Below are 10,539 nucleotides of genomic sequence, written 5' to 3' on the forward strand. Positions count from 1 at the left end.
CCACTGTGCCAATATTGACCCACTCCACAGAGTCATATATTACATAAGCTTACAAATTAAATTGTCAACAACAAAATAATAAGTAAATGCTCCTCAGAGCTTACTACAAGCGGAAGTCATAACAACGGTAAAGTCACAAAATGGGCTTCCTACCGTAATGCTGCTAGCACGCCACCTCAGCTTCAGCCACGATTACCCTGACCTGCAGGATTAACCCCTACACAATTCCATTGAATAGTGCACCAGGTTGCCACACAACAAACCCGGTAAGCTTATGAAGCTCGTATAAGTAAACTCAAAACCACAAAGCAAAACACATTTCTTAAGTCACCACAACCTAAACAACGATAAGCACACATCTCACACCTACAACCATCTATTCCATATTCTTCCATATCGTGTTTACATAAGTCAATTGGTGACTAAAACCTCATGCTCAGATCCTTAATCCTAGCATCCAATTACACAAATTTCAGTCAAACAAGACTTCCTCAAGCAATGTTTGACGCCATCCTAACGCCCTATGGCGAAATCCAGAATCACACTCATTCCCTCTCCACTGGAAGCTTTTGTCATCAACATGACATCAAAGGTGAAAAGCAATGAATCACCTTCCTATCCTCATCACAGAGTACTATTCATCACCACTATGGCCTTTAAGATAAATCAAACCATCAATCAATGAAATCAAGAAAGAAACAAGGCAATCACAATTCAAGTAGCAAGCAAAACAATTCATAGTAACCCCTGCATATAATTTAGTTCAGGAGGTCACACTAAGTCAAGCAATTCAAGTCAAAGTAGTCATCGCAGGTAATCCTGACTATCATAGCAGTCTTCTCGATTATTGTTAACTTAATAACAATTCAGCTCCGCTACTGAGCAGTCATCGCACTGATTCCACCGGTTATCACGCAGATATTCATCATCCTACTGATCATCACACAGATTTTGAGGGTCATCACACAGATTTCAATAGTCCAGCTGATCATCACACAGATTTCACCGGTCATCACCCAGATAGTCATCATCCAGCGAGTCATCACACAGATCCTGCCAGTCATCACAGAGATAGTATTCATCACAAAGATTCATCACATAGATTTCAACGATTCATTACACAAATATTCCTACACAAGCTTCACATAGCAATCATCACAAAGATTCAATACATTGATTTCAACGATTCATTACACAAATATTCCTATACAAGCTTCACATAGCAATCATCACAAAGATTCAATACACTGATTGCAACGATTCATTACACAAATATTCCTACACAAGCTTCACATAGCAATCATCACAAAGATTCAATACTTAATTTCACTATTTCCAACGATACTGAACCCAGTACGTCCTATGCTGCCCATATCACAACAATTGCACCAAAACATATATATATATATATATATATATATATATGCGTATTCATCCACTCAGGAATGCCATTAATACCAACTATAGTCATGGTTAAACTAATAACTCCAAGACAATATGGTAATTATGCTCATAACATATATCGCCAGATTTACTCACCTTGAAACTCCCGCTGCGTCTTCAATACAGAACAAAGCAGCCAAACCACCCAAATTAGCTGTCCAAAGAATACCTCGTCACGTACCTGAGGAATTACAGCTATGATTCAGTTAACGAATCACAAAGAATAACGTTCGAAACCCTAAATAGAACCAAAATTCCCAAAGTGACGCCAATTAAGGCGAAACCACATCCGAGACCACCCAATATCTCCGGAATACTTCCACGATCGATATGTCCAAACCACAAGTCGATCGAATGCTCGGATCCTCACGGATCGAATAAATTCACTGATATGAAACGGTAAAAATCATAACAATTCCATTCCAACTCCAAAATTTGCATATTATATATCGAAACGCTCGTATCAACAAATAGAACATATATATTACCAAAAATAGTTCCCTACATGGACGGAACACCGCTACAGGCGGTGGCACACCGCCGCAGGCCAAAAACTCATTATTTCACAAAACTCCCAATATCAAAAAGTTTCATCTCAGCATGCTTGTGGATTTTCATAACTAGCTCGAAGTCAGAAAACAAGCATAAGGGATCGAAAACTACCTCACAAGCCGTGGATTACTGTTCAATCCGAGTTGAACCAAGTTTCATGTGAATCGATCCAAACAACCACCATGGATCGATCAAGGAGGCTGCACTAAGCTCAACCAAGAAGACTTGAAGCCTCGCTGACGTCGGAGATCGGAGAACCGATCGGGTCCGAAAACACCCAACTGCACCGTACACGGTGGCTATCGCCACAAGAGGATGCCACAGAGACGACCAGACAGAGGAGATGAATCGGTCTGTGCAGGTTTCAAGGCTAGAGGTTGCAAGAAAAGCCGGGTCGGATCGGCCGGTTTCGGGTCGGGTCAGTCGGATATTTTCGTTTCTGAAGGTGCAACCGAGAGAGAAGAGAGAGAGAAAGGATATCAGTTTCCGGAAATGGAAACCAAATGAAAATAGTAAATTTCCCACTCGGGAAACTTCTATTTATACCAAAATGGAAACTTCTTCCAATGGCCATAACTTCCTCATACGAACTCTGATTTTCGCGTTCCACATGTCCACGAACTCGTATCGACATGCTCTACAACTTTCGTGAAGGAAGTTTTCGGAGAATCCCAATGAATAAAAAGTCAACCCTTGCGCTCCCCCTAAAATGGCGCTTCCTGAATAATTATTCGCCCGAAACACTTCCGCTCCATCCACGAGCCACAAAATTGTCCAATAACCACTAATTAAATTCCAGAAAATTCTTGAAAAATAATAACGAATTTCCGAGGTACTATACTTTGCTCCTCGATGGTCGGTTCGACGGACTGGTTGGTGTTGCAAACTCGGAGGTTGGCTGTGGCGGCTTGCTTGTGGCGGTGCAATGTGGAACCGATCGGACAGATCCGATCTGGGACGGGCTTTGTTTGGTTGGGACAGTGCTTACCCATAGAGCGACGGGGATGGCAGTAGGTTCATGGTGGTCCGGCAATTGCAGCGAGGCGGCGTTGTGAGGGGTCTGGCAGCAGTGGCCGTAGTGGGGTTGGGCATGGTTTGGCTGGCGGCCCGTATTCTTCCTCTGTCCTGGGTCGAGGTCTGGGCCTGGGCTCTCTGTTTGGGCCCGGCCTGGGCTAGTTGGTTATTTTTATGTTTTTAGACTTATTTTAATTAGTTGTTTAGGTATGTCTCGCTATTGGCGTGTAATAAGTCTCTACATGAATCTTGTAGGGTTAGTCGGGCTAAATGCCTTGTCTGACCTAGTGAGGCGACGATCCTTGGTTAAATGGTCGCAGCCTCCTAGTGGCAGAATGAAACTAAGTGTTGTCGGATTTATTTTCCAACGGCAACATAGTAGGAAAGCTGTGATTTTGGTATTTATGCTTCGCTGTAATCGAGTTATCTTTCCGTTATGTCACTGCTTTGTCAAAGCAAATAGAGTAGCTAATAGTGCACTCTTTGCTAGTTGGTGCTTGTTAGAATACATGTATTTTGTAGAGTTTTCTGATATTATTTCAGGACGTGCTCTAGATGCTTATTATAATCAGGGGTTTAGGCTTAATGTCCCCCCCCCCCCCCCCCTTGTATTCGACAGTTTCATTAATCAAGGCTGGAAGGTAGCCGCACCAAGCCCTCATTTGAAAAAAAAAAAATATATATATATATATATATATATATTACCATATGAAGCCTAATGTTTCATGTTTTATGCTACAAAATTAAATTTGCTTCTTTTATTGTTGAGTTTTTCTATTTGAACCTCCAAATTTACTCACTTGACCTCCTATGCTTTTTACACCTCCTATCAAATTTTCAAATACTAAATTTACTCACTAAACCTCACTGAATTTCCTCAAATAACCTCACTCATATAATTTGCAAACAAACTATTATCTTAAAAAAAAAAAAAAACTTAGTTAATTCAATGATTAATTACACTATAAATCTTAATTACATATCCATTCCTTAATCAAACAACATAAATATTTTTTTAATAAAAAAAATTAAACACAAGGTATTGAGTTTTAAAAATTAATTTATAATCAACAAGAAAATAACATGAACTATTTTGTGGTTTTTTTTAAAACTTTTTTTCTTTCCTTGTAAAAAAAATGAAGATTAATCATTTTTTCTTAATGTTTATTTTATGTACCTCATGATTAATTATTTAAATATTTGTTTAGTTTTTTTAATTGCTAGCTCATTTTTAGTTTATTTTTTTGCAAATATAATGGATAGACTTAGATTTAGGTCATAATATGATTTGTTTTGTTTTCCCTCACCAATATGCGTTCAATATACAAAGACTACAACTCTGTCCAAAAACCTCGGCCGCTGCCCCTAGGTTTTTTAGATTTTCTTCTCGTCCGGTGGCGCTCGAGATCGGTGTTGGTTTCGCCGCGCTGGTATTGGGCGGCTGGCGCCGGATGGGTACTTGAAAGCTATGCTGGTAGTCTCATGAGTGGGATGTGGCTCAAGGTGTTGTGCGGATTGGGTGATGCCTGGGTCAATCGGATTTTGCAGGTACGGTGGTGGTCGACGGGCGTCCATGACCTGTGGCGGTGGGCATCTTCGGCAGGGAATTTCCAGGACCAGTGGCGGCGTGGCTATGGCGATTTTTGGCATATTGGTGTGGCGGCGGGGCTTTAATGGTCTGGGATGATCGCTGGGGCAACGTGGCTATGGTGAATCTGTTTCGGATCGTGATGGCGGCGTAGCTGAATGGTTTTCTAGCCGGTTCCTTGGGGAGGTCGCGGCGGTTGTAGGTCGGACGGTGTGGTAGGCGGCTGGAGGTGGGGATGGTGGCGGACTCGGGTCATCCCTTTGCTGCTGGGCCTTGAGCTGGACCCTTTCTCTTGAGGTTGCTCTTTATCTGGGCTAGGATGTTTCTGCCCTAGGCCCATCCTATGTTTTTGGCCCTCTTATTTAGTCATTTTGATTAAAATAATTCCCTACTTTGTTAGGGAGCTATGCTTCTAATTTTTTTAGTGAGTGTCATCGAGTCTTGTTTACTCGGCCTATTTACTATGTAGTAGTTAATAGTCTATAGGCTTCCTTTCGGGCATGGAACGTCAAATGATTGGACCTAATCTATGTATCACTGTGGTACTATCACAAACTCTTTATCTACCCCTTAATGGTAGAGGGAGGATATGTAATGATCATTTCTGGCTTTCGATGAATGATAGTCGCCCTATTTGGGTTTGTTCAAAAAAATATGCGTTCAATATGTATATCATATATTTTTATGTCACATAATCATAGTTTTAATTCTTATTAAATATATATGAATGCTTTAATGAGTATGTAGTGAAATTGGAAAATGAAAATAGATAAGGAAAATAATAAAGAATGCAATCTAATATTATTGAATTGGAAAGTCTACAGAAAATCAATGTAATATTTTGGTATAATTATTGTCCTTAATAGTCATTTTATAGTATGTTATATATGTCATTTAATAATTCATAATAGAGTGAGGTTAAGTGAGCAGATTTGGAGGTCCCAATAGCAACACTCTTTATTGTTATTGTTTTTATTTAGCTTCTTATATGCCGCTTACGAGTTTTTCTATTGGAACCTCCAAATTTACTCACTTGACCTCTATGCTTTTTACAACTCTTATCAAATTTTCAAATATTAAATTTACTCATTTAACCTCACTAAAGTTCCTCAAATAACCTCACTCATATAATTAATTTACAAACAAACTAAGATCTTTATAATAAAAAACTTTCTTATCCAATAAAAAAAAATCAAACACAAGGTATTGAGTTTTAAAAATTAATTAAAATAAAATAACATGAACTATTATGTGATTTTTTTTATTTACTTTTTCTTTTTTAGCTGTGCAAAAAAAAAAAAAAAGATTAATAATTTTTTCTTAATGTCTCTCTATTTTTTGTACCTCATGATTAATTATTTAAATATTTTTTATTTATTTATATTTGCTAGCTCTTTTTTTCTTCTTCTTCTTTTTACAAATATACTGGATAGATTTAGATTTAGGGCATAATACAATTTATTTTGTTCTCCTTGACCAATATGCGTTCAATATGCATATCATACATTTTTATCGTAATCATAGTTTTATTTCTTAATAAATATATATATATATATATATATATATATATGAATGCTTTAATGAGTATGTAGTGAAATTGGAAAATGAAAATAGATAGGGAAAATAATAAATAATGCAATCTAATATTATTGAATTGGAAAGTCTAGAGAAAATAAATATAACCATTTTTTTGGTATAATTATTGTCCCTAATAGTTATTTTATAGTAGGTTATATATGTCATTTAATAATTCATAATAGAGTGAGGTCAAGTTAGCAGATTTGAAGGTCTCAATAGAAACTTTCATAGGTTTATTTGGTTTTGTTTACATGATGACTCTCTATCACTCGTTTCATGATCTTTTTATACTAATAAAAAAACCCTTTATTATTTTTTTTCCCTATTGCATCATAGTTTTGTTCTTGTATAATTCACCAAGTAATTTTGAATGCATTTTCTTTTGAATATTTTTTTCTTTGAAAGCTTTCATGGACAAAGAAAATGAGATTTGAAAATGGAAATAAATAATAAAAGTAATATAATTAGTTGTGTTTCTATTATTATAAATCTTTCGAGAGAGAACAAAAATATATATATTTTCTTAATATTTTGTTGTCTGTAACAGTCTTTTTATGTAAGGATATATGTCATTTAATAATTAAAAAAGGGTGGTGTTATTCACACACCCCCTTTATTTTTTTATTACTTTAATTCAAAAAAAAAATTTATATAAATTACCCGAACTACCCTCCCTTATAATTATGTTTCTTTTTCCTTTTTCTTTTCTCTATTTGGCAAGTCAATCATCCTCAAATCCTAAACCCTTATTTTCCTGCAGATATAGAGGACTTCAAAACTTTTTTCGATTCTCTCTTTTCTTTTCCATCAAAAACTTCTTTCATAGTCATTCTATATCTCCAATGTGATGCTTTGAAGTTCAATCATGGCAGAACAAGAAACTTTAGACCCATCTTTGGAGAAAATTTTACATCTGATTTGCAATGGAGACATGGAAGAAAAATATGAGTTCAGTGATCATTCGAGCCCCTTTGAATCCATCATTCTTGATAAGATTCTAACTGAAATTATTTGAATCCATTGAGCAACTACAGAACTGTATAACAGCCTAATAATGATGACCATATAATGATAGACATGATTTGTTCTACTATATTATGCTAGTAGAACATAATATTGTCTCCACACGAAGATTGCAACTCATTGCATTCAATATTATGTAGAGCATCTCCAAATTATGTGTACATTATCGGTTGTAGTGAGGAAGTTTGTGGCTGAAGTGGATAAAATGCTAATTCTATATATATATATTTTTTTATTTGAGGATGATGCACGTGGATTAAGAATCATAAACAAACAAGCATTGAGTTTGGTGCTTAGCAAAGTATGACGACAAACTTTGCAATTTGGATTCAGTTGGATGAAGGTAATTACCTGAGAAGCATATTCTTTGTTTAATCATACATGTCATTCCAGTTAAAAAAAGGTACTATTTTTCCTTAATTTATAGGTAAAAAAATTGATTTATTGTATAATGATATTTGATTCATGATTAACTCGTCAAATAGAAGAAAAAAAAATTACAAGGGAGGGTAGTTAGGGTAATTTTAAAAAAAAATTGAATTAAAGTAATACAAAAATAGAAAGGGTGTGTGAATAGAGAAAAATGGTGTGTAAATAGCACCTCCCTTAAAAAATGAGGGAGGTTTAATAAGTAGATTAGGACGTCTCAATAGAAACTCTCATAATTTAGGTCTTATGTCCTCTTCTCATTGATTGTATTGTTTTTCTTTTCCAAATAGCCCCATGGCCATGAGTGGCGGAGCTGCAGCGGTCCACGTGCCAGCGGCGGCGCGTGAGGCATGTGTGGCGGCTCTGGTGGGAATAAGAGGTTGGGGATTTAGGCATTGGGAAGCCTTGGAGAACATGATGTCGTTGGGTTCAGTATGATGGATATTGAAGAATGGTAAGGGCTTAGGTTAGATGCTCTTTTAACGTTGTATTCGAGTTAATGGGTATATTGAATTGATGATGATTTTGATATTTTGTTGAATAGAATGAAATTGATTTGGAATTGCTCTGATTACCGAAATGAGCTGATATTTGAGTTTCAAAACTAGTTTTATTTATATTACTTGTGGAAGTTGAACAATTGAGAAATATTAGAATGTTTTTACAGGTTTTGGATAGTCCATTTTAAAGGAATTTCCGCCAAATTTTTGGTGAAATTTCCTCTAAGGTGGGCCCCATAGGGCCACTTCAGATTTCAAGGTGAAATCCGGGGTAGGTCCTGTCAACTTGGAATCAAGTACTTTCTGAGAAATTAAGACTCTGGATACGAACCTATGAGATCCTGAATTTTGAAGTTGCTTGAATTTTGTTTTTGAGCATGAAATTGGAAAGTAGACGTCGCCACGAGTTCGCAGCATTTTTTGGTGAATTTTTTCGGGTTCCCGAGTTATTTTTAAGGAAATTTTGAAGTTTGGATGAAAGTGAATTATTTGGTGACGTGGCTTATTCTCATTGCTCAAGGGGTTTACTTAGTGACCAAGAGTAGCAGCCAAACGTGTCAATTAGGGCTGTCAATGGGTCATGTCGGTTTGGGTTAGTGTCGGGTCAAGGTATATGTCGTGTCACAAGAGATAAATCCAAACCCAACCCATTTATTAATAGTGTCAAAAATTTAAACCAAAATTCACCCTATTTATTAAATGAATTACCCATTTCCAACCCGCTTAACCCATTTAATAAAATAGGTCGTGTCGTGTTGGACAAAATGACCATTTAAGAGTTAACACTGCGACCCATTTAACTAAAAAAATGCATAAATTGATTAAATTCACTAAAAACTCCATAAGACAAAGAATATAAATAATTATATATAATTCATAAATAATTAAATCCAATAATGATGAAGCAAAATATTTCAAATTGTCCAATCTTAGGATCAAATACTCCCAACGTCCAAAATTTCAAGAAGAAGTATAGCATAATTGGGTTATACGGGTTCACTTCGTGTTGCTGGATTGACCCGCGGGCAACCCGTTTATTAAATGGGTTATGACGGGTTAACCCGTTGCCGACCCGCTTTTTAATCGTGCGGGTTCAACCCGCTTTTTTTCGTGTGAGTTTCAAGTCGTATTATCGGGTCGTGTCGAAATTGACAGCTCTAGTATCAGTTGCAATCCCATGAGTCATTTGGACATTTGTCAAGTGGAAGGAAGAAAAGTGATGGAAGCTTGACAAGTGTCACAAGCTTCTTGGTGGTTTATTAAGAGTTAGACACTTGGCCCATTTCTATTGGTTCTCTTTTCCAATAAATAGGGACCAGCCCTCATCTCCAGTGCAAAATCCCAATTTGCCGAGAGAGTCTCTCTCTCTCTCTCTATATTTTCTCTCTTGTTTTTGTCATATCTTTTAAACCGTAAGTCCGATTTAGGATCTGTTTTCGCCTACAGATTCGTCTCAGCGAACTCTTTCTATTGGTGAAAAGAAAAGTCAGATTTGGTGAAAATATTTTTGATGACCTAGGAGGCTTATTTTGTTTTGTATTGTCCACGATTGTAGGAAATAAGGTAGGGAGATCTCGGCGAAACTTTTTATGATTGGATGTTGATTTTAAGTGCTTTGTGTATATGTTATTCTTGTTAATATTATGTTTGAATAATTTCTTTGATGATATTTGAATTACATGTACTAAATGTACACTGATCGATGTAAGTGCATGTTTACATGGATGTTGTTATTTATCTAGTGTAAAGGAGTTGGGGAAAAATTATGGTTATTTGGTGATTGTGGGGATTATCTTTTGTCTATTTGAGTCTGAACATTGTAGGGATCAAGCTCAGGCGAGCCCATGTGCACAATTAGGTTTAGAATATCTGTGGTATAATTGTCGATATATTTGGGTGATTTGGGTTTGGAGATCAATGTTTCAGACAAGATGACTAGCAAAAGGGTTTGGGGGATTTGATTGAGTCAGGGGTTTAATTTATATGTTAGGATATTCAAGTCACAGTTACAAAACTGTAAAGTACACAGTATGCGATGTGTTGACTTGCTTATTCTGATATATGAATTAACGAGTATAAAAATGGAGTTGGATTGCATCATTTTTTGATATGCATGTTATAATTGAAATACATATTATGTTATCTTTGGTCAATTATCCATGAGGAAGTTTTATGTCCCTACTGAGCCGCTAGTTGAGCTCACCCCTTAACAGATTTTGCAGGTATTGAATCAAGATACTAGAGCAAGAAGTACGATATGTATATAATATATGTTAAATGGGTTGTGAAGCTTGTGTTTTCTTTATGTTTGTTTGAAATAAAGAATGAGTACTAGTGTACTATGTATGATAGAGATTCTGTAATATATGCTTCCGTTGGAAATTTGAGATCTTGTTATCTAGTTGTTAGTTT

This window comes from Rosa chinensis, chromosome 6, assembly GCF_002994745.2.
Source record: "Rosa chinensis cultivar Old Blush chromosome 6, RchiOBHm-V2, whole genome shotgun sequence".
In the NCBI taxonomy this organism is placed as follows: Eukaryota; Viridiplantae; Streptophyta; class Magnoliopsida; order Rosales; family Rosaceae; genus Rosa; species Rosa chinensis.